Below are 26,000 nucleotides of genomic sequence, written 5' to 3' on the forward strand. Positions count from 1 at the left end.
AGAAATACATTTCCTCTTGTTTAAGTGACAGGTAGTTTGGGTTCTTTGATTTCAATAGGCCATGAAAACAAAGAGAAAACTCATTTAGTCTGCATATGAGTGTGTAGTGAAATAATATAGCTAGTTCTTTAGATTCTGGACAGTAATTAAAGCCTGAGATTATGGGCCAAAATTATAAAAGTCTCCAAAAATCTCTTCAAACAAGGGATAACAAAACTGTATATTATGGTATTATTTATGCCCCCAAGTTGCTGAAATAAGAAAGTTAATTTAGCTTTTGCTGTTCAGAAATTATTTATAAAGGAGAGTATTTTTAATAAGACAATGAAATTCTTGTCAACAAATATTTGCCAACTACATCCAGCATGACATCATTTGTCTTAGGGCTTGGAGAGAGAAAAGTTTTGAGACATATTCAGATGGAAAATCAAATACATGAGATCAATCAAAATGAGGTTCTGATTTATATAAAAGATCACACCACTGCGAGAAAAGTATTGCTCTACTGAAGAGTTTCTCAAGGGCCTCTTTCATGTCCCTGTTCCTAAGGCTGTAGATAAAGGGGTTCAACATAGGTGTGACCACTGTGTACACAAAAGCCACAATGATGTCCTTTTCAATGGAATTTCTCAATGTTGGGAAAAGGTACTGCCTAAATATTGCCCCATAATGTGGAGACACCACAAAGAGATGGGAGCCACATGTGGACAATGCTTTGCAGATCCCCTTGGTTGAAGGGACTTTCAGGATGGTGGCCCCATTGTAGCCATAAGATACCAGGATACATATGAATGGCAGCATAATAACTACCACCCCTACTGTGAACATGATCAGCTTATTAAGGAAGATGTCTGAGCAGGACAGCTTGAGCATGGCACCAAGGTCACAGAAGAAATGAGAACAGTGTTAACAGCACAGAAGGATAACAGTGTCAGGAGAAGCGTGTGGGAAAGTGAGCTGGCACAGGACAGGATCCAGGATGTAGCCACTAGTAAGGCACACAGCTCTTCTCTCATGATGGTGGTGTAGTGAAGAGGGTGACATATGACAACGTAGTGATCATACGCCATTGATGTAAAAAGGAAGCTGTCCAGGTCAGTAAAAATTAAGAAAAAAATTCATATGTGAAATGCATCCCTGCTTAGGTGATGGATTTGTACTTAGTGTGCATATCCATCAGCATCTTAGGGACGGTGACAGATGAGAAGGAGACATCAGAGAAGGCCAAGTGGCCGAGGAAGAAGTACGTGGGGGTGAAGGCAAGAGTCCAGACTGATGAGCAGGAAGATGAGCAGGTTCCCCAGCACCGTGGTCAGGTACGTGCCCAGGAACAGGGCAAAGAACATGCCCTGTTGCTCTGGCTAGATGGGGAGCCCCAGGAGGAGGAACTCAGACATGCTGCTCTGGTTCTCCCTCCTCATGCTCCTCTTTGGTCTGCTGGAAATGAAGAATGGTTGAGAATATTAACGACTCTGAAATAACCATTTTTAATAGTCATATGAAAAATATGTATTTTTTTTTTTTTTGGAAAGTGGGAAACTTAACCTGTTTCTCATATGTTCCTTATATGTTGGTACATTGGGGGAATTAAAAAATTGTCGATGAGGAAATGTCAATGAGAGCCAGCTTTTCTTGGTTCACTGAGAAAAAAGAATTCTTGCATTTGTGGCACTGAGGAACAGACCACGGAAAATGATGTCTCAGCCATGTTATTGCCCCTAGAATGCTCTGTGGTGAGTATACCAAACCGTCAACCACGGCACAGCAACTGTTAGAAGATTTGACTTCTAAATTGTTAAATTTAGATGGGAGGCAGAATTTTCAAATAAAAGGATGAAAAAATGTTATTTAATTTGTTAAAGAACCCTCATGAACATACATATATTTTGTTTATTTCAATTTGGTAGAGGATCCTTAAGAAACTCTGAATGATGTTAATGCATTCTCACCACTACAGCCAAAGATAAATTTTCTTTAAAAAATCTATATTTCTGGGCCGGCCCCATGGCTTAGCGGTTAAGTGCGTGCGCTCCATTGCTGGTGGCCGGAGTTCGGTTCCCGGGCGTGCACCAATGCACCGCTTCTCCGGCCATGCTGAGGGTGCGTCCCACATACAGCAACTAGAAGGATGTGCAGCTATGACATACAACTATCTACTGAGGCTTTTGGGGAAAAAATAAATAAATAAAATTAAAAAAATGTTTTAAAAAAATCTATATTTCTTTTATAAAACCTAAATGACTTCACATGTTTAAAACTCTTGAGCAGAGGCGGAGTCAAGATGGCAGTGTAAGCAGACTCAGAACTCACCTCCTCCCGTGGACACAGCCAATTTACAACTACTCGTGGAAAAATTACCCCTAAGACAGAACTGAAAACTGCATAAGAGGAACTCCTGCAACAACGGACAATCCTAACTGAGGTAGAGGAGGCAGAGACTCCCTTCTGGAGAGGAAAAACGCCGCCTTCACAAGCCGCCAGCTTCACCGCCGCTGGGAGCAGCTCACAGGTACACAGCCCTCCCTGGAGGCATGGGGCCCTGAGGCAGTGAGCGCCCCCGCTGTGAGCATTTTGTGGACCCAGCACAATCGACACCAGTGGCATAATATCTGACTTTGCCTGCTACTAAAACACTGGGGAGTACCCCCAGAAAACCCAGTTCACAAAGAAACTAAAACTGGCTCTTAAAGGGCCCACGCACAAACTCACCCATTTCAGAAAACATCCTCAAATCACCAGAAAGAAAGGTGCACAGGGCTGTGGTGAAAAGAGACTCACCTAATAGGCCCTGAGTGCATCTTGGTGAGGGGTGAGACCTCTCCAGGAACGGGGACATGGGCAGCGGCCATTGTTGTGGCCTGGTGTGGGCATACTGACACAGACGCCGTGGGAGTTCTCCCTGAAGCCAGCTAGCCCAGGATATGCCCCACCCGCTAGAGCACCGATTGAATCCAGCTCAGCCAGGGCAGCCAGCCCACCCTAGAGACTGGCCCCACCCAACAACAAGCCCTCAGGCAACTTGTGGGCCTGCATAGATTGGTGACTGGATTCTCTGCAGCCTGGCAACTGAGCCGACTTGAGCGGGGCAGGGTGTGCACAAGGTGCAGGTGGAGAGTGTGGGGCAGTGACGGAGTGTGTGGGGCTCCCACCGTGGAGAGACTGGGTCTGCTTGGGGAGGTTGGGGCACTCACATGGGGCAGGACTGTGTTGACTGTGTGTGTGGACCTGTGGGCAGCAGGGTTTGTCAGCTGCAGAAGACTTGTGCTTCTCAAAGACCCACATAGGGGGTTTGCCCCACGTTCCAGAGCCTGAAATGATTGGGTGCTCCTGTGCCTGAGGCCAGCACCACCCAGCTGCAATCCTCAGAGAGCTGACAAGAGACATAATAGGCTAGAGGCTTACAGCGATTGTAAGGCCCTGAGCCTAACAACCTGCCATGCTGGGGGCCTACTCACTTAAAAGAAATACTGCAACACAAAGGTGGTATTAGAACTTGCAGCCAACTGTACTGGGGCTCCCCACACCTGATAAAGAGACTGAAGGGCCCACAACAACTACAAGCAGCTGAGCATTACAACAGCTGGCCAGGAGCATAACTCAGCCTCCCTGGGCGCCTACAGGGAGAGCAAACGGGCCACAACAGAAGGACACACGTAGCCCACATAGGGGTCACCCCTGGAACATTGAGAACTGAGGGAAGCACACTGGAAGCCTCCTAAGGCATCACTTACATAAGGTCACCTATCCAAGAGCAGGAGACGTAGCTGACCTACCTAATACGTAGACACAAGCACAGGGAAAGAGGCAAAATGAGGAGGCAAAAGAATACATTCCAAGTAAGGGAATAGGACAAAACCCCAGAAAAGGAACTAAGTGAAACAGAAATGAGCAACCTACCCGACAGAGAGTTCAAACTAAGAGTGCTAAGGATGCTCACTGATCTGGGGAAAAGAATAGATGAACTCAGTGAGAATGTCAACAAAGAAATGGAAGATATAAAAAGGAATCAACCAGAAATGAAGAATACAATACTGGAAATGAAAAATTCATTAGAGGGACTCAAAAGCAGAGGAGAGGATACAGAAGAACGGAATTGTGAGCTGGATGAAAGACTAGAAGAAATTACCCAAGGTGAACAGGTAAAAGAGAAAAGAATTAAAAAGAGTGAGGACAGTCTAAGGGACCTCTAGGACAACATCAAGCGCACTAACATCCGTGTTATAGGTGTCTCGGAAGGAGAAGAGTGAGATAAGGGGGCAGAGAATCTATTTCAAGAAATAATAGATGAAAACTTCCCTAACCTAAGGAAGGAAACAGACATCCAGGTACAGGAAGCACAGAGAGTCCCAAAAAGATAAACCGAAAGAGGCCCACACCAACACACATCATAATCAAAATGTCCAGAATTAAAGATAAAGAGAGAATCCTAAAAGCCGCAAGAGAATATCATGTTACATACAAAGGAAACCCCATAAGGCTATCAGCTGACTTCTCAACAGAAAATTTACAGGCTAGAAGAGAATGGCATGATATATTTAAAGTGCTAAAAGGAAAAAACTTACAGCCAAGAATACTCTACCCAGCAAGGTTATCATTCAAGATGGAAGGAGAGATCAAAATTTTCCCAGATAAGCAAAAATTAAAGGAGTTAGTCACCAAGAAACCAGTGCTACAAGAAATGTTAAAGGGACTGATTTAAGGGGAAAAGAGAAGACCACAAATAGGAAAAATTATCTACTTCCATGATTAGAACGTAATGGATACAAATGCACAAAAAGAGAGGTTAGATCTGATATCAAAAACATAAAAGGAGGGAGGAGGGGAGTTAAGAGTAGAGCTTTCAGACAGAGGTCAAACTAAAGTGACCATCAATTCTGTATAGAAGAAGAAAGGAACAGAGAAGGACTACTAAAACACTGAGAAAAAAAAAAAGTTAAAAAATGGCAGTAAGTACATACTTATCAATAGCTACTTTAAACGTCAATGGACTAAATGCTCCAATTAAAAGACATAAGGTGGCTGACTGGATAAAAAAACAAGAACCATATATATGCTGCATACAAGAGACACACTTCAGACCTAAAGACACTCAAAAACTGAAAGTGAAGGGATGGAAAAAGATACTCCACGCAAATGGCAATGAAAAGAAAGCTGGGGTAGCAGTACTCATATCAGACAAAATAGACTTTCAAACAAAAACTGTAAAAAGAGACAAGGGCATTACATATTGATCAAGGGAACAATCCAACAAGAGGATATAACACTTGTAAATATCTACGCACCCAATGTAGGTGCACATAAATATATAAAGCAATTATTAACAGACATAAAAACAGAAATAGACAGTAACACAATAATAGTAGGGGACTTTAACACTCCACTTACACCAACGGATAGATCATCCAAACAGAAGATCAATAAGGAAACATTGGCCTTAAACGACACACTAGAACAGATGGACCTAGTAGATATATACAGAGCATTCCATCCAAAAACCGAAGAATACACGTTCTTTTCAAATGCACATGGAACATTCTCCAGGATTGATCACATATTAGGCCACAAAACAAGTCTCCATAAATTTAAGAAGATTGAAATAATACCAAGCATCTTTTCTGACCACAACTGTATGAAACTAGAAATCAACTATAGGAAGAAAATCAGAAAAGCCACAAATACGTGGATATTAAACAAAATGCTACTGAACAACGACTGGGTCAATGAAGAAATCAAAGAAGAAATCAAAAAATACCTGGAGACAAATGAAAATGAAAATACGACAAGCCAGAATTTATGAGATACAGCAAAAGCGGTTCTAACAGGGAAGTTTATAACGATACAGGCCTAGCTCAACAAACAAGAAAAATCTCAAATAAACAATCTAACAATGCACCTAAAGGAAGTGGACAAAGAAGAACAAACAAAGCCCAAAATCAGTAGAAGAAGGGAAATAATAAAAATCAGAGCAGAAATAAATGAAATAGAGACCAAAAAAAATAAAAGAAAAAATTAATAAAACCAAGAGCTGGTTCTTTGAAAAGATCAACAAAATTGACAAACCTTTAGCTAGACTCACCAAGAAAAAAAGAGAGATCGCACAAATAAGTAAAATCAGAAATGAAAGAGGAGAGGTTACAACAGACACCTTGGAAATACAAAAGATTATAAGAGAATACTATGAAAAGCTATATGCCAACAAATTCGACAGTCTGGAAGAAATGGATAAATTCTTAGAATCATACAACCTTCCAAAACTGGATCAAGAAGAAGTAGAGAATTTGAATAGAGCAATCACCAGTAAGGAGATCGAAACAGAAATCACAAACCTCCCCAAAAATAAAAGTCCAGGACCAGACGGCTTCCCTGGTGAATTCTACCAAACATTCAAAGAAGACTTAATACCTATCCTCAAACTCTTCCAAAATATTGAGGGGGGTGGGAAAGCTCCCTAACTCATTCTACGAAGCTGACATTACCCTGATACCAAAACCAGACAAGGACAACACACAAAAAAAGAAAATTACAGGCCAATATCACTGATGAACATCGATGCAAAAATCCTCAACAAAATACTAGGAAATCGCATACAACAACACATTAAAAAGATTATACACCATGATCAAGTGGGATTTATTCCAGGTATGCAGGGATGGTTCAACATTCACAAATCAATCAACGTAATACACCACATTAATAAAATGAAGAATAAAAATCACATGATCATCTCAATAGATGCAGAGAAAGCATTTGACAAGATACAGCATCCATTTATGATAAAAACTCTGAATAAAATGGGTATAGAAGGAAAGTACCTCAACATAATAAAGACCATATATGAGAAACCCACAGCTAATATCATCCTCAATGGTGAAAAACTGAACAGTATCCCTCTAAGAACAGGAACCAGACAAGGATGCCCACTGTCACCACTCCTATTTAACATAGTATTGGAAGTCCTAGCCAGAGCAATCAGGCAAGAGAAAGAAATAAAAGGGATCCAAATTGGAAAGGAAGAAGTGAAACTGTCACTATTTGCAGATGCATGATTTTATATATAGAAAACCCTAAAGAATCCACCAGAAAACTTTTAGAAGTAATAAACGAATATGGTAAAGTTGCAGGATGCAAAATCAACATACAAAAATCAGTTGCATTTCTGTACACTAACAACGAAGTAGCAGAAAGAGAAATTAAGAATACCATCCCTTTTACAGTTGCAACAAAAAGAATAAAATACCTAGGAATAAACTTAACCAAAGAGGTGAAAGATCTGTACACGGAAAACTACAAAACATTTCTGAAAGAAATTGAAGAAGACATAAAGAAATAGAAAGATATTCCGTGCTCTTGGATTGGAAGAATTAACATAGTTAAGATGTCCATTCTTCCTAAAGCCATCTATAGATTCAATGCAATCCCTATCAAAGTTCCAACAACATTTTTCACAGAAATAGAACAAAGAATCCTAAAATTTATATGGAACAACAAAAGACCCCGAATAGCTAAAGGAATCCTGAGAAAAAAGAACAAAGCTGGAGGTATCACATTCCCTGATTTCAAAATATACTACAAAGCTATAGTAACCAAAACAGCATGGTGCTGACACAAAAACAGACACACAGATGAATGGAATAGAATCGAAAGCCCAGAAATAAACCCACACATCTATGGACAGCTAATCTTTGACAAAGGAGCCAAGAACATACAATGGGGAAAAGAAAGTCTCTTCAACAAATGGTGTTGGGAAAACTGGATAGCCATATGCAAAACAATGAAAGTAGACCCTTACCTTACACCATACACAAAAATTAACTCCAAATGCATTAAAGACTTGAATGTAAGACCTGAAACTGTGAAACTTCTAGAAGAAAACATAGGCAGTATGCTCTTTGACATCGGTCTTAGCAACATCTTTTCAAACACCATGTCTGACCGGGCAAGGGAAACAATAGAAAAAATAAACAAATGGAACTACTTCAAACTAAAAAGCTTCTGCACAGCAAAGAAAACCAACAACAAAATGAAAAGACAACCTAACAATTGGGAGAAGATATTTGCAAACCATACTTCTGATAAGGGCTTAATCTCCAAAATATATAAAGAACTCATGCATCTCAACAGCAAAAAAACTACCAACCCAATTAAAAAGTGGGCAAAAGACCTGAATAGACATTTCTCCAAAGAAGATATACAGATGGCCAACAGACACATGAAAAGATGTTCAAAATCACTAACTATCAGGGAAATGCAAATCAAAACTACAATGAGATATCACCTCATGCCCGTCAGAATGGCTATAATTAACAAGACAGGAAACAACATGTGTTGGAGAGGATGTGGAGAGAAGGAACTCTCATACACTGCTGGTGGGAGTGCAAACTGGTGCAGCCACTATGGAAAACAGTGTGGAGATTTCTCAAAAAATCAAGGATAGAACTACCATATGATCCAGCTATTCCACTGTTGGGTATTTATCCAAAGAACTTGAAAACACCAATTTGTAAAGGTACATGCACCCCTGTGTTCATTGCAGCGTTATTCACAATAGCCAAGACTTGGAAGCAACCTAAGTGCCCATCAAGGGACAAATGGATAAAGAAGCTGTGGTATATATACACAATGGAATACTACTCAGCCATAAGAAACGATGAAATCCAGCCATTTGTCACAACATGGATGGACATTGAGGGTATAATGCAAAGTGAAATAAGTCAGAGGGAGAAGGTCAAATACCATATGATTTCCTTCATTAAGTAGTAGATAATAATAACAATAAACAAACACATAGGGACAGAGATTGGATTGGTGGTTACCATAGGGGAAGGGGGGAGGGAGGAGGGTGAAAGGCATAATTCGGTACATGTGTGTGGTGATGGGTTTTAATTAGTTTTTTTTGTTGTGAACATCATGTAATCTATGCAGAAATAGAAGGATAATGATGTACATCTGAAATTTTTACAATGTCATAAACCAATGTTACTGCAATAAACAAAAAATTAAAAAATAAATAAATAAAACTCTTGAGCCTATGGTGTCAACATGATGGGTAGGTGGACTCTGAACTCACTTTCCCCCGTGGACACAACAAATTTACAACTACTCTTGGAACAGTTACCCCTAAGAGAGACCTGAAAACTGGATAAAATGAACCCCCACAACAAGAGAAGGTGCTGGCTGAGGTGGAAGAGGCAGAAATTCCTTCCTGGAGAGAAAAAAGCCACCTTCAAGCTGTGACAGCTCACTGCTGACTGGGAGCAATGTTAAGGTATGAAGCCTTCCCTGGAAGAGTAGGGGATTTGACTGGGGAAGCGTTATCACAATAAGCAACTCTTGGATTCAGCACAACTGAGACGATTGTCACAATATCTGGCTTTGCTGGCTATTAACTACAACAGAGAAAACCCCCAGAAAAGTTATCAGAGTTAAGAGGGGAAAAAAAAAGCCTGGTCTTAAAGGGCCCATACACAAATTCACCCATTTCAGAAAGCAAGCTAAAATCACCATCAAGAAAGTTGCACAGTTCTTTGGTGAAAAGAGACTCACCTGATATGCTCTGAGCGCATCTCAGTGAGAGACGAGATCTCCCCAGGGACTGAGACATTAGCAGCAGCTATTATCGTGACCTCGTACAGGTGTGCTGACACAGAGGCTGGCAGATGCCATTGAAGTTCTTCCCCTGGCATGTTAGCACAGGGCTCTGCCCCACCCACTAGAGCACTGATTTAATCCAGCTCAGCCAGGGCTGACAGCCTGCCCTATGGACTGGCCCAACTCAACAGCAAGCCCTCAGACAACTTGTGGGCCCCCATAGGTGGGGTGCCTGGAAACTCTGCAGCATGGCGAGTGGGTCCATTTAAGGTGTGCACAAGGGGTGGGCCTGTGTTGGTGGAGTGTGTGTAGCCTCTGCAGTGGCGTGACTGGGTCCCCTTCGGTGGGTCAGGGTACATACACTGGGCAGGACTGTGTTGACAGGGTGTGTGGCCCTACAGGCAGTGGGGCTTGTCAGCTGAAGCAGACTTGTACTTCTCAAACAGCCACATAGGGGATTGGCCTCACCTTCCAAAGCCTGAAACAACTGAGTGCTCCCAAGCCTGGTGCTGGCCCATTCAGCTGCAATCCTGAGAGAGCGGACAGCAGCCTTGTAGCATGGGGGCCTACAGCAATTATAAGTCCCTGAGCTAAGCAACCAGCCACTCTGGGGGCCTACTCACTTAACAGAAAAACTTCAAAAAGAGTGTGTTATTAGACTTTGCAGCCCACTGTGCTGGGGTTTCCCACACCTGATAAAGTGTGTGAAGGATCCATAGCAGCCAAACTCAGCTCTGTATTACAACCAGTCAGCCACGGGGACAGGTAGCCTCTCCAGGCACCTGCAGCAAGGGCAAACACTGCCGTAACAGAAGGACACATGTAGCTCACACAGGGGACACTCTTGTAACATCTGGAACTGGTGATGATAGGAAGCTAACTGCAGGCCTTATAAGGGATCTCTTAAATAAGGCCACATCTTCAAATTCAGGAGATGTAGCTGACCTACCTAATACATAGATATAAGCACAGAGAAAGAGGCAAAATGAGGAGAAAAAGGAATATGGTCCAAGGGCCGGCCCGGTGGCGCGAGCGGTTGGGTGCGCACGCTCTGCTGCGGCGGCCTGGGGTTCGCTGGTTCGGATCCTGGGCGCGCACCGACACACTGCTTTGGCAAGCCATGCTGTGGCGGCATCCCATATAAAGTGGAGGAGGATGGGTACGGATGTTAGCCCAGGGCCGTCTTCCTCGGCAAAAAAAGAGGAGGATTGGCGGATGTTAGCACAGGGCTGATCTCCTCACAAAAAAAAAAAAAAAAAAAAAAAAAAAGGAATATGGTCCAAGTAAGGGAACAGGACAAAACCACAGAAAAAAAACTAAGTGAAACAGAGATAAACAATCTACCTGACAAAGAGTACAAACTAAGAGTCATAGGGATGCTCACTGATCTTGGGAGAATAATGGATGAACTCAGTGGGAACATCAGCAAAGAATTGGAAAATATAAAAAATAATCAATCAGAAATGAAGCATACAATACTGGAAATGAAAAATTCACTAGAGGGGCTCAATAGCAGAGTAGATGATACAAAAGAATGGATCAGTGAGGTGAACTAAAGACTAGAGGAAATCACCCAAGTTGAACAGATAAAAGAAAAAAGAATTAAAAAGAATGAGGACCATCTAAGGGATCTCTGGGACAACATCAAGTATACTACCATCCATGTTATAGGTATCCCAGACGGAAAAGAGAGAGACAAATAGGCAGATAATCTATTTGAAGAAATAGTAGCTGAAAAATTTCCTAACCTAAGGAGGGAAACAGACAACCAGGTACAGGAAGCACAGAGAACACCAAACAAGATCAACACAAAAAGGCCCACACCAAGACACGTTATAATTAAAATGTCAAGAATTAAAGATAAAGAGAGAATCCTAAAAGCCACAAGAGAAAGGCAACAATTTACACACAAAGGAAACTGACTATCAGCTGACTTCTCCACAGAAACCTTACAGGCTAGAAAGGAGTGGCACAATATATTTAAAGTGCTGAAAAGAAAAAACCTACACCCAGGAATACTCTATCTGACAATGTTATCACTCAGAATGGAAAGAGAAATAAAGTTTCCCAGACAGCATAAACTAAAGCAGTTTATAACAAAGAAATGAACCTCATAAGAAATGCTAAAGGAACTTATTTAAGTGGAAAAGGGAAGACCACAAATAGGAATAAGAAAATTATCAAAACAAAGCAATAAAGTCACTGATAAAGACAAATATACAATAAAGGTTGTAGATCAACTAACTATGAAGCAAATATGAAGGTCAAAAGACAAAAGTACTTAAATTATCTATTTCCATGATAAGAGGTTAATGGATACACATGCACAAAAAAAGAAGTTAGATGTGATATCAAAGAGATAAAATGTGGGAGGGGAGAGTAAAAGAGTAGAGCTTTTAGCAAGATGTCAAACTAAAGAGACCATCAACTTAATATAGATTGCTGTATACGTAGGTTATTATACATGAACCTCATGGTAATCACAAACCAGAAACCTATAATACATACACCAAAATTTAAGAGAAAGGAATCCAAACATAATACTAAAGAATTCTATCAAAACACAAGAGAAGAGAGCAAGAGAAGAAGAAAGGAAAAGAGAACTATCAAACCACCCAGAAAAAAGTAACAAAATGGCAATAAGTACATTCTTATCAATAATTACTTCAAATGTCACTGGACTAAATGCTCCAATCAAAAGGGATAGGGTGGCCAATTGGATAAAAAAAAAAAAAAAAACAAGAACCATATTTTTGCTACATACAAGAGACACACTTCAGACTTAAAGACACTCGCAAAGTGAGAGTGAAGAGATGGAAAAAGATCCTCCATGCAAATGGCAATGAAAAGAAAGCTGGGGTAGCAATACTTATATCAGACAAAATAGACTTAAAAAAAAACTGTAACAAGATAAAGAAAGACACTACATAGTGATAACAGGGAACAATCCAACAAGAGAATATAACACTTGTAAAAATCTATGCACCCAACATAGGAGCACCTAAATATATGAAGCAATTATTAACAGACATAAAAGGAGAGCTAGACAGCAACACAATAATGGTATGGGACTTTAACACTCCACTTACACCAATGGATAGATCATCCAAACAGAAGATCAATAAGGAAACATTGGTCTTAAATTACACATTTGACCAGATGGACTTTAGTACATACATACAAAACATTTCACCCAAAAATCAAAGAATACACATTCTTTTCAAATGCACGTGGAATATTCTCCAGGATAGATCACATATTAGGCCACAAAACAAATATCAATAAATTTAAGAAGATTGAAATAATGCCAAGCTTCTTTTCTGACCACAACAGTATAAAACTAGAAATTAACTATAGGAAGAAAATTGGAAAATCCACATATATGTAGAGATTAAACAAAATGCTACTGAACAACGATTGAGTGAATTAAGAAATCAAAGGAGAAATAAAAAAATACCTGGAGACAAATGAAAATGAGAATACAATGTACCAAAATTTAGGAGATACAGCAAAAGTGGTTGTAAGATGGAAATTTACAGCAATACAGGTCTACTTCAACAATAAGAAAAATCTCAAATGTACAATCTAACAATGCACCTAAAGGAACTGGAAAAAGAAGAATAAACATTGCCCAAAATCAGTAGAAGAGGGAAATAATAAAAATCAGACCAGAAATTAATGAAATAGACACTAAAATAATTGGAAAAAAATCAATAAAACTAAGAGTTGGTTCTTTGAAAAGATAAACAAATTGATAACATTTTAGCTAGACTCATCGACAAAAAAAAAGAGAGAAGTCTTAAATAAATAAAATCAGAAACGAAAGAGAAGAAATTACAACAGACTTTTCAGAAATACAAAGGATTATAAGAGAATACTATGAAAAACTATACACCAACAAATTGGATAATCTAGAAGAAATGGATAAATTCTTAGACTCATACAACCTCCAAAACTGAATCAAGAAAGAAAGAGAAAATATGAATAGATCAGTCACAAGTAAAGAGATTGAAACAGTAATCAAAAATCTCCAAAAAAACATGTGTCCAGGACCAGATGGCTTCTCTGGAGAATTTTACCGAATATTAGAAGAAGATATAAGACCCATCCTTCTCAAACTATTCCAGAAATTTGAAGAAGATGGAATGCTTCCTAACTCATTCTATGAGGCCTACATTACCCTGATACCAAAACCAGTCAAGGACAACACAAAGAAGGAAAATTACAGGCCAATACAGCTAATGAACATAGATGCAGAAAATCCTCAATAAAATATTAGCAAACTAAATACAGCAATTCATTAAAAGGATCATACACCATGATCAGGTGGGATTTATTCCAGGGGCACATGGATGGTTCAACTTCTGCAAATCAATCAATGTGATACACCACATTAACAAAATGAAGAATAAGAACCACATGATCATCTCAATAGATGCAGAGAAAGCATTTGACAAGATCCAACATCAATTTATGGTAAAAACTCTCAACAAAATGGGTATAAAAGGAAACTACCTCAACATAATAAAGGCCATATATGACAAACCCACATCCAACATTATTCTTAACGGTGAAAAACTGAAAGCCATCCCTCTGAGAACAGTAACAAGAAAAGGGTGCCTACTCTCACCACTCCTATTCAACATAGTACTGGACGTTTTGGCCAGAGCAAATAGGCAAGAATAAGAAATAAATGGAATCCAAATTTGCAAGGAAGAAGTGAAACTCTCACGGTTTGCAGATATGATCCTGTATATAGAAAACACTAAAGAATCCATCAGAAAACTATTAGAAATAATCAAAAACTACAGCAAAGTTGCAGGATACAAAATCAACTTACAAAAATCAGTCACCTTTCTATGCATTAACATTGAACTAGCAGAAAGAGAAATCAAGAGTACAATCCCATCAACAATCACAACAAAAAGAAAAAGTATTTAGGAATAAACTTAATCAAAGAGGCGAGAGAACTATACACTGAAAACTAGAAGACATTATTGAAAGAAATTGAAGAAAACAGAAAGAAATGTAAAAATATTCCATGCTCATGGGTTGGAAGAATCAACATAGTCAAAATGTCCATACTACCTAAAGTAATCTACAGGTTCAGTGCAATCCCAATTAGAATTCCAATGACATTATTCACAGAAATTGAGCAAAGAATCCTAAAATTTGTCTGGAACTACAAAAGACCACAAATAGCCAAAGAAATCCTGAGAAAAAAGAACAAAGCTGGAGGTATCACACTCCCTGAATTCAAAATATACTACAGTACCATCTGTTTTGGTTACTATAGCTTTGTAGGACTATAAGGGGACATACTTGATAGGAGTTAATTTGCCCCTTTCTTGGGTAATGGGGATTGTAAAATACTTTAAGGATGCTATGACACTCTGGTTGGTATCATTAAATGGAAGCCATCAGGGCTGGCCCTTCCTCAAATATTAAATTGGTTATGAAATGTGTTTGACATTTCCCATCACCATTTCTAAAGAATTTTCTATTTTGGTGAAAATATGGCTTCTCCTTCACCCGAGCACCCAGGCATGCAGACATCCTGAGCCCTTTTAGAACTTCCAGGGAGAACGTATTACATTTTACTCTCCTTACATAATAATTAATGCACTGCTTTCTTTCCTTCAGGAATACAGCACACACTTTCTTTCTCCCGAAACACATATAGATATTCAGCAACAAAATATATGTCACCCCCCTTGTCTCAGGTACTGGTCAAAGAGCTTAATATGCAGTAAAATCATCCACTTTAATCCTGACAGCAACTCGAAAAATATGTTGGAAAAACTCAGACTCAAAAAGCTGAAGACTACTTTAAAATCGCAGTTAGTGAAAGGAGGATTTCAACCTTGGCTGTCTGACTCCGGAGTGATTCAGCCAAGGACCATAATTGTTTGTATGGAATGCTGTGTCCTAAGGAGGAATAATTAGCTCAGTGTAGTGGTAGAGGATATGAAAAACTTCCCAGAGAAGATGTTGCTTTACCTGAGAGTTAACAGATCTGAATTATACAGACACACAAAGTTCTTTCTTGTCCAGATGACCGCAGGAACAGGGAATATCATGTGTCAGGGTGTTACAGTGGAAGTTTCAACTGCGACACCAAGATTTGATAGAGAGCAGATACCAAAGTGAGTTGTAAGACACAAAATGAAGATATTTATGAGAAATGTCCAGTAATCAATTTCATAACTCTTGAGACTTTGAACCTAGATGTGAATCTAAAAAGTGCAAAGAGCTGGAGATGGGACGTTCTTGTAAAGAAGATTCTCTTTGAGAAAACTGCACAGTGAACCCCAAATCCTCCCAAAGGAGAGGGGAGTACTTTCCTTCTCACCTCAAACTTAGTGAGAGAGCCTTCAGAACAACCATTTAAAGAGTTTGATATATGCCCTTTGCTTTTATGAGAGTGAGAGCTATAGAAAAGATGAAATGGGAGGGGAGAGAGAGGGAACTGGAATTACGGAATAGAATTATGTTTGTGAAATACTTTCATTTATTTGTATGGTGGGGCAATAAAAGCAAAAATGTTTCCTCTGGACCACAGGTAGCTTATGTGAGAGAGAAACGTGGTATGAAGCCATTTTCCATTCTTCCCAAGAAGACCTGTTAGTAAGCCTAGGAATCTCCAAGAGAGAATAAGATCTGAAGGGAATGAAGCACCACAACCAGGAGTTATGAGGGGAAGCATTCACAGGATGAAATATACTCCAGTTATATCACAGAGGGTGTGTGGGAAGGCAGCCCGGAAGTCTCCGAATGCCCCCTGGCCTGGAAATGACAACAAAGGAATGAGTCAGTTTCAATCATCACCCAGGTCAAGAGAAGTAAAAACCTCCTTAATACAGTAGCAATCAAATAAGCTTGCTTGATTGTTGCCCCTTTCTCATTCTTCCTTCCATGCTCCATCCCAAGAAGGTGGATAGAGCAACCGCAACTAGAGAAAAATGAGGGAAAATAGATAATATACCGTTATGACTCCTTTCAGGACCTCAGATTCTTGCCTGCAGCTGGATCCAACAAGGGAAAAGGAAGTTTAACTACAGAATTGAGGCAGTGTTTGTGATAGAAAGATATCTTTACACTTTCTAATACCTAAGGGTTAAAAGAGAATTTATGGGGTCCGTAAGAGTTTTTATTCAGCAGCAGAAGAAAACAATCTTCAACCAAATAAATTTTGAAAGAATAGCAGGAAAATATTACGTCCCCTGAGAAGTACTTGTTCAACACTCCAGGTATTAAGTGCAGCAAATTGGATTATTGTTTTAAAAAAAATTTTACTCCTTCCTTCTCATTTACAGGGCAGGAATATACTTTTCCACTCCTTTGATTTTAGGCTTGTCCTTGTGACATAAGGGCTTTTTCATATCCCTGTGTATCAGTTAGCTCTAGCCTTAAAAATGCTGGATAAGAAATAATCACAAATTCTCAGCAGCATTCAACAATAAGCATTTACATTACTTATGAATCTGAGGGTTGGCTGATCTAACTTGGGCTGGTGGTTGTTCTGGTCTTGGCTAGTCTCACTTATGCTTCTGTGGCCAGCTGCAGGTTAGCTGATCTAAAGCGGGCTCATCTGGGGTGGCTTTGTCCCATGCATCTCTCATCCAGTTCCTGGGACTTCCGTATGGGTACTTTGTCAGCCTCCTACCCAATCCCCTTTCTTGTCCTTTTGCCCTATACTAGGTTGTCTGTTGTTAACTTAGCATCACCATCACTCACCTCTGTGAATTCTGTTGCATTGCAGTGGTGGGGCTGGAAACTACATTTTCCAGATTTTTCTTTTATGTATTTTTCATTTCTAATGCTTTCCAAGGAGAGCAACTCATGAGAGATTTAGAAGGCAGAAGTGGAGAAGCTATTACTTTTTGGAGGTAATTACAGCCAGAAATATAGGCAGGTGTGAGATTCACAGTAGTTTCCCATTGAGCTCCTAAGGGCTGCCTACATTACTGCTGCAGGCTGAGACACTGGAGGAGTTTTTCAGTGATTTTTGAGATTTGCAGCTACTACCCATTAACCTTTGAAACTATCTATTTTACACTTTAGGCTGAAATCTTTAATTTTAGCTTTTTTAATCTTCCCTGACCTCTGCTCTCCAGTTCTTGCAACAGATGTATAAACGAGCACCTTTGTTCTACTCTCCTGAGGAAATCCTTACTGATACACTTCCACTTAAAGATTACCCATCATTTATCTGCATCTATTTTTTGGAGTACAGATAAAATTACCTGATTGATACTTTCATTTTCAGTCAAGGACATTTATTACAGAGTAGTGGAGGAAAAAATAAACTCTTTAAAATTAATTAATTTAAAAACTTCATTTTTAATACGAAGAAACATTAAAATGCATCTCTACCTCATACTACATTAAAAAACAATCAAATCCGTGTATTTGAAAGACTTTCAAGGAATGAAGGCAAAGTTTTAAAATTTTACTAAAAATATAGCACACTATCTTTATATACATGAGACAGGGATGTTCTTTTTTTCTCTTTATAAAAATTCAGGTGTATTTGGTTGAAACCACACTGAAAAGCATATGATTTACTAGCTAATGTCAGTACAAACCCTATTAGGGGATAGAAATGTTCAAAGTGCCGTATTGTTGAGTTATCAAAGCATAAACTATTGATATTCTATTATTCTATTCTGATGACATCTAGCTCAGCTTCTTATCACACAGTGTTAATTAGAGCAGAGGCACAGGTTTCACTCCAGAGCTAATTGGCTTCTATTTTCCAAGGTCACAAACTTCCCCCAGGACAATGCCTCGAACATATGAGCTGTTAGTAATAATGTGTTTGTGTGTGTGTGTTGAATTGATATTAATATCTCTTAGTTTAAAGAACATTTACTCTGACACAGACACTATAGTACTATATCAGTCTTGTAGGTTACTTTGCTCAACAACTCTATCCTTTGAGCAAGAGTACAGGGTGGACCCACCTAATGCTGAGTTATCTGTAGCAAACTGTGCTAGATGAGATTCCACTGGGGTATTCTTACTATTTATGCAAATTCAAGATGCTCCTTCTGATAAGAAATTTGAGTCGACCCTTCCTCAGCCTCTGCCTTTTTCCTGATGCCACGTCCTTTCATTGTTGTCTACAAAACAAAATGGTTGCCCTTTTCAAGGTGACTTTCTGAAGGAAGTATATTAAAGTCAAGAACACAAATCAGGGCCGGCCCCGTGGCTTAGCGGTTAAGTGAGCTCTTTCCACTACTGGCGGCCCGGGTTCGGAACCCGGGCGCGCACTGATGCACTGCTTCTCCGGCCATGCTGAGGCCGCATCCCACATACAGCAACTAGAAGGATGTGCAACTATGACATACAACTATCTACTGGGGCTTTGGGGAAAAAAAATTAAAAAGAACACAAATCATAAAATAATGCATTAATAAATGTAATCATTAAAATCAAGACACTAATAGTACAGAAAAAAAGTAACAAGTTTCCAATAATGGAAGGAATTTGCAATATATAAAACTGACAAGGGATTTACTTCCAAATTATATGAAGTCTGTCTTACAATGTGATAAATAAAAGAGAAAAAACCCAATAAAAAAGCAGGGAAAGGAAATAATCATGTATTTTACAAAAAAAAAATTTGTACCAATAAAGATAGTGACGATCAATAAGGATAGTGATGGCTGCTTTAATAGCCCAGAGTGGGTCTTCTAGTAGGTTGACAGCATTTCACTACGTGGTAATTCAGGGACCAGGTTCAATTATCTCTCAGGGAAGCCGGTAATTTGCTTATAGACAATAGAGTAGAAGACACACCCTCTTCTTTAAAATTCTAGACAGGAAATAAGACACATTCTCTTCCATTGTGGAGAATCTGTCATGTACCTACACCCAGATTAGTAGGAAGTGTGGCAGCTGCCTCCCAGTGACAACTTCACACATGGGACGGAAGTCGTGCAATTTTGGTGGACAGCCAACCACCTCTGCCACAAACATCTAATAAGAATAGGCTAAGATGCTCCATCTCATTAACAATTAGGGAAATAGGAAGTAAAACCACAATGATATATAATTTTCTTTTCATCATAATTGTAAAAACTAAGAAATTTTTTGAATTCTAGAGGAGGTGGAGTCAAGATGGCGGCATAGGCAGACTCTGAACTCACCTCCTCCCGTGGACACAGCCAATTTACAACTACTCGTGGAAAAATTACCCCTAAGACAGAACTGAAAACTGCATAAGAGGAACTCCTGCAACAACGGACAATCCTAACTGAGGTGGAAGAGGCAGAGACTCCCTTCCGGAGAGGAAAAACGCCGCCTTCACAAGCCGCAAGCTTCACGGCCGCCGGGAGCAGCTCACAGGTATGCACCCACCCTGGAGGCGCGGGGTCCTGAGCCGGGGAGCGCCCCCGCTGTGGGCATTTTGTGGACCCAGCACAATGGAGACCAGCGGCATAATATCTGACTTTGCCTGCTACTAAAACATTGGGGAGTACCCCCAGAAAACCCGGTTCACAAAGAAACTAAAACTGGCTCTTAAAGGGCCCGCACACAAACTCACCTGTTCCAGAAAGCATCCTAAAATCACCAGAAAGAAAGGTGCACAGTGCTTTGGTGACAAGAGACTCACCTAATAGGCCCTGAGTGCATCTCGGTGAGGTGTGAGACCTCTCCAGGGAATGGGACATTGGCGGCAGCCATTGTTGTGGCCTGGTGTGAGCGTGCTGACACAGACGCCATTGGAGTCCTCCCTGAGGTCAGCTAGCCCAGGGTCTGCTCCACCCCCTAGAGCACCAATTTAATCCAGCTCAGCCAGGGCAGGCAGCCCACCCTAGAGACTGGCCCCACCCAACAGCAAGCCCTCAGGCAACGTGTGGGCCTGCATAGATTGGTGACTGGATTCTCTGCAGCCTGGCAACTGAGCCGACTTGAGCGGGGCAGGGTGTGCACAAAGAGCTGGTGGAGAGTGTGGGTCGGTGGCGGAGTGTGTGGGGCTCCCACCGTGGAGAGACTGGGTCCGCTTGGGGAGGTTGGGGCGCTCACACGGGGCAGGACTGTTTTGACTGTGTGTGTGGACCTGTGGGCAACAGGGCTTGTCAGCTGCAGAAGACTTGTGCTTCTCAAAGACCCACATAGGGGGTTTGCCCCACCTTCTAAGGCCTGAAACAATTGGGTGTTCCTGTGCCTGAGGCCAGCCCCACCCAGCTGCAATCCTCAGAGAGCTGACAAGAGACATAATAGGCTAGAGGCTTGCAGCAATTGTAAGGCCCTGAGCCTAACAACCTGCCACACTGGGGGCCTACTCACTTAAAAGAAATACTGCAACACAAATGTGGTATTAGAACTTGCAGCCAACTGTGCTGGGGTGCCCCACACCTGATAAAGAGACTGAAGGGCCCACAACAACTACAAGCAGCAGAGCATTACAACAGCTGGCCAGGAGCATAACTCAGCCTCCCTGGGCGCCTATAGGGAGAGCTAACAGGCCACAATAGAAGGACACACGTAGCCCACATAGGGGCCACACCTGGAACATTGAGAACTGAGGGAAGCACACTGGAAGCTTCCTAAGGCATCAGTTACATAAGGTCACCTATCCAAGAGCAGGAGACGTAGCTGACCTACCTAATACGTAGACACAAGCACAGGGAAAGAGGCAAAATGAGGAGGCAAAAGAATACATTCCAAGTAAGGGACCAGGACAAAACCCCAGAAAAGGAACTAAGTGAAACAGAAATGAGCAACCTACCCGACAGAGAGTTCCAAATAAGAGTGTTAAGGATGCTCACTGATCTGGGGAGAACAATAGATGAACTCAGTGAGAATGTCAACAAAGAAATGGAAGATATAAAAAAGAACCAATCAGAAATGAAGAATACAATACTGGAAATGAAAAATTCATTAGAGGGACTCAAAAGCAGAGTAGAGGATACAGAAGAACGGATCTGTGAGCTGGATGAAAGACTAGAAGAAATTACCCAAGGTGAACAGGTAAAAGAGAAAAGAATTAAAAAGAGTGAGGACAGTCTAAGGGACCTCTAGGACAACATCAAGCGCACTAACATCCGTGTTATAGGTGTCTCGGAAGGAGAAGAGTGAGATAAGGGGGCAGAGAATCTATTTCAAGAAATAATAGATGAAAACTTCCCTAACCTAAGGAAGGAAACAGACATCCAGGTACAGGAAGCACAGAGAGCCCCAAACAAGATAAACCCAAAGAGGCACACACCAAGACACATCATAATCAAAATGTCCAGAATTAAAGATAAAGAGAGAATCCTAAAAGCCGCAAGAGAATGTCAAGTTACATACAAAGGAAACCCCATAAGGCTATCAGCTGACTTCTTAGCAGAAACCTTACAGACTAGAGGAGAGTGACACAATATATTTAAAGTGCTAAAAGGAAAAAACTTACAGCCAAGAATACTCTACCCAGCAAGGTTATCATTCAAAATGGAAGGAGAGATCAAAATTTTCCCAGATAAGCAAAAATTAAAGGAGTTAGTCACCAAGAAACCAGTGCTACAAGAAATGTTAAAGGGACTGATTTAAGGGGAAAAGAGAAGACCACAAATAGGAAAAATTATCTATTTCCATGATTAGAACGTAATCGATACAAATGCACAAAAAAGAGGTTAGATATGATATTAATAACATAAAAGGAGGGACGAGGAGAGTTAAAGAGTAGAGCTTTCAGACAGAGGTCAAACTAAAGTGACCATCAATTCTGTATAGAAGAAGAAAGGAACAGAGAAGGACTACTAAAACGCTGAGAAAAAAAAAAGTTTAAAAATAGCAGTAAGTACATACTTATCAATAGCTACTTTAAATGTCAATGGACTAAATGCTCCAATTAAAAAGCATAAGGTGGCTGACTGGATAAAAAAACAAGACCCATATATATGATGCATACAAGAGACACACTTCAGACCTAAAGACACTCACAAACTGAAAGTGAAGGGTTGGAAAAAGATACTCCATGCAAATGGCAATGAAAAGAAAGCTGGGGTAGCAGTACTCATATCAGACAAAATAGACTTTCAAACAAAAACTGTAAAAAGAGACAAAGAAGGGCATTACATATTGATCAAGGGAACAATCCAACAAGAGGATGTAACACTTCTAAATATCTACACACTCAATGTAGGTGCACCCAAATATATAAAGCAATTATTAACAGACATAAAAACAGAAATAGACAGTAACACAATAATAGTAGGGGACTTTAACACTCCACTTACACCAACGGATAGATCATCCAAACAGAAGATCAATAAGGAAACATTGACCTTAAACGACACACTAGAACAGATGGACCTAGTGGATATATACATCCAAAAACCGAAGAATACACGTTCTTTTCAAATGCACATGGAACATTCTCCAGGATTGATCACATATTAGGCCACAAAACAAGTCTCCATAAATTTAAGAAGATTGAAATAATATCAAGCATCTTTTCTAACCACAACGGTATGAAACTAGAAATCAACTATAGGAAGAAAATCAGAAAAGCCACAAATACGTGGAGATTAAACAAAATGCTACTGAACAACGACTGGGTCAATGAAGAAATCAAAGAAGAAATCAAAAAATACCTGGAGACAAATGAAAATGAAAATACGACATGCCAGAATTTATGGGATATAGCAAAAGCGGTTCTAAGAGGGAAGTTTATAGCGATACAGGCCTATCTCAACAAACAAGAAAAATCTCAAATAAACAATCTAACAATGCACCTAAAGGAAGTGGACAAAGAAGAACAAACAAAGCCCAAAATCAGTAGAAGAAGGGAAATAATAAAAATCAGAGCAGAAATAAATGAAATAGAGACCAAAAAAAATAAAAGAAAAAATTAATAAAACCAAGAGCTGGTTCTTTGAAAAGATCAACAAAATTGACAAACCTTTAGCTAGACTCACTAAGAAAAAAAGAGAGAAGGCACAAATAAGTAAAATCAGAAATGAAAGAGGAGAGGTTACAACACACACCTCAGAAATACAAAAGATTATAAGAGAATACTATGAAAAGCTATATGCCAACCAATTTGACAATCTGGAAGAAATGGATAAATTCTTAGAATCATACAACCTTCCAAAACTGGATCAAGAAGAAGTAGAGAATTTGAATAGAGCAATCACCAGTAAGGAGATCGAAACAGTAATCACAAACCTCCCCAAAAATAAAAGCCCAGGACCAGACGGCTTCCCTGGGGAATTCTACCAAACATTCAAAGAAGACTTAATACCTATGCTTCTCAAACTCTTCCAAAAAATTGAGGCGGGGAGGAAGCTCTCTAACTCATTCTACGAAGCTGACATTACCCTGATACCAAAACCAGACAAGGACAACACGAATAAAAGAAAATTACAGGCCAATATCACTGATGAACATCGATGCAAAATTCCTCAACAAAATACTAGCAAATCGCATACAACAATACGTTAAGAAGATTATACACCATGATCAAGTGGGATTTATTCCAGGTATGCAGGGATGGTTTAACATTCGCAAATCAATCAACGTAATACACCACATTAATAAAATCAAGAACAAAAATCACATGATCATCTCAATAGATGCAGAGAAAGCATTTGACAAGATACAGCATCCATTTATGATAAAAACTCTGAATAAAATGGGTATAGAAGGAAAGTACCACAACGTAATAAAGACCATATATGAGAAACCCACAGCTAATATCATCCTCAATGGTGAAAAACTGAACAGTATCCCTCTAAGAACAGGAACCAGACAAGGATGCCCACTCTCACCACTCCTATTTATCATAGTATTGGAAGTCCTAGCCAGAGCAATCAGGCAAGAGAAAGAAATAAAAGGGATCCAAATTGGAAAGGAAGAAGTGAAACTGTCACTATTTGCAGATGACATGATTTTATATATAGAACACCCTAAAGAATCCACCAGAAAACTTTTAGAAGTAATAAACGAATATGGTAAAGTTGCAGGATACAAAATCAACATACAAAAATCAGTTGCATTTCTGTACACTAACAACGAAGTAGCAGAAAGAGAAATTAAGAATACCATCCCTTTTACAGTTGCAACAAAAAGAATAAAATACCTAGGAATAAACTTAACCAAAGAGGTGAAAGATCTGTACACTGAAAACTATAAAATATTTCTGAAAGAAATTGAAGAAGACACAAAGAAATGGAAAGATATTCCGTGCTCTTCGATTGGAAGAATTAACATAGTTAAGTTGTCCATACTTCCTAAAGCCATCTATAGATTCAATGCAATCCCTATCAAAGTTCCAACAACATTTTTCACAGAAATAGAACAAAGAATCCTAAAATTTATATGGAACAACAAAAGACCCCGAATAGCTAAAGGAATCCTGAGAAAAAAGAACAAAGCTGGAGGTATCACACTCCCTGATTTCAAAATATACTACAAAGCTATAGTAACCAAAACAGCATGGTGCTGACACAAAAACAGACACACAGATGAATGGAATAGAATCGAAAACCCAGAAATAAACCCACACATCTAAGGACAGCTAATCTTTGACAAAGGAGCCAAGAACATACAATGGGGAAAAGAAAGTCTCTTCAACAAATGGTGTTGGGAAAACTGGATAGCCACATGCAAAAAAATGAAAGTAAACCCTTACCTTACACCATACACAAAAATTAACTCCAAATGGATTAAAGACTTGAATGTAAGACCTGAAACTATGAAACTTCTAGAAGAAAACATAGGCAGTACGCTCTTCGACATCGGTCTTAGCAACATCTTTTCAAACACCACATCTGACCGGGCAAGAGAAACAATAGAAAAAATAAACAAATGGAACTACATCAAACTAAAAACCTTCTGCACAGCAAAGGACACCATCAACAAAACGAAAAGACAACCTAACAATTGGGAGAAGATATTTGCAAACCATACATCTGATAAGGGCTTAATCTCCAAAATATATAAAGAACTCATGCATCTCAACAACAAAAAAACTAACAACCCAATTAAAAAATGGGCAAAAGACCTGAACAGACATTTCTCCAAAGAAGATATACAGATGGCCAACAGACACATGAAAAGATGTTCAAAATCACTAACTATCAGGGAAATGCAAATCAAAACTACAATGAGATATCACCTCACGCCCGTCAGAATGGCTATAATTAACAAGACAGGAAACAACATGTGTTGGAGAGGATGTGGAGAGAAGGGAACTCTCATACACTGCTGGTGGGAGTGCCAACTGGTCCAGCCACTATGGAAAACAGTATGGAGATTCCTCAAAAAATCAAGGATAGAACTACCATATGATCCAGCTATTCCACTGTTGGGTATTTATCCAAAGAACTTGAAAACACCAATTTGTAAAGGTACATGCACCCCTGTGTTCATTGCAGCGTTATTCACAATAGCCAAGACTTGGAAGCAACCTAAGT

General features: G+C 39.7%; 1 pseudogene; it reads right to left on the reverse strand.

Moving 5' to 3' along the window:
* Positions 1 to 441: 441 nt before the first annotated feature.
* LOC131393822 (olfactory receptor 1J2-like) lies at positions 442 to 9,683 on the reverse strand (annotated as a pseudogene).
* Between the last annotated feature and the right edge of the window lie 16,317 nt (positions 9,684 to 26,000).

Source organism: Diceros bicornis, chromosome 28 (assembly GCF_020826845.1).
Source record: "Diceros bicornis minor isolate mBicDic1 chromosome 28, mDicBic1.mat.cur, whole genome shotgun sequence".
In the NCBI taxonomy this organism is placed as follows: Eukaryota; Metazoa; Chordata; class Mammalia; order Perissodactyla; family Rhinocerotidae; genus Diceros; species Diceros bicornis.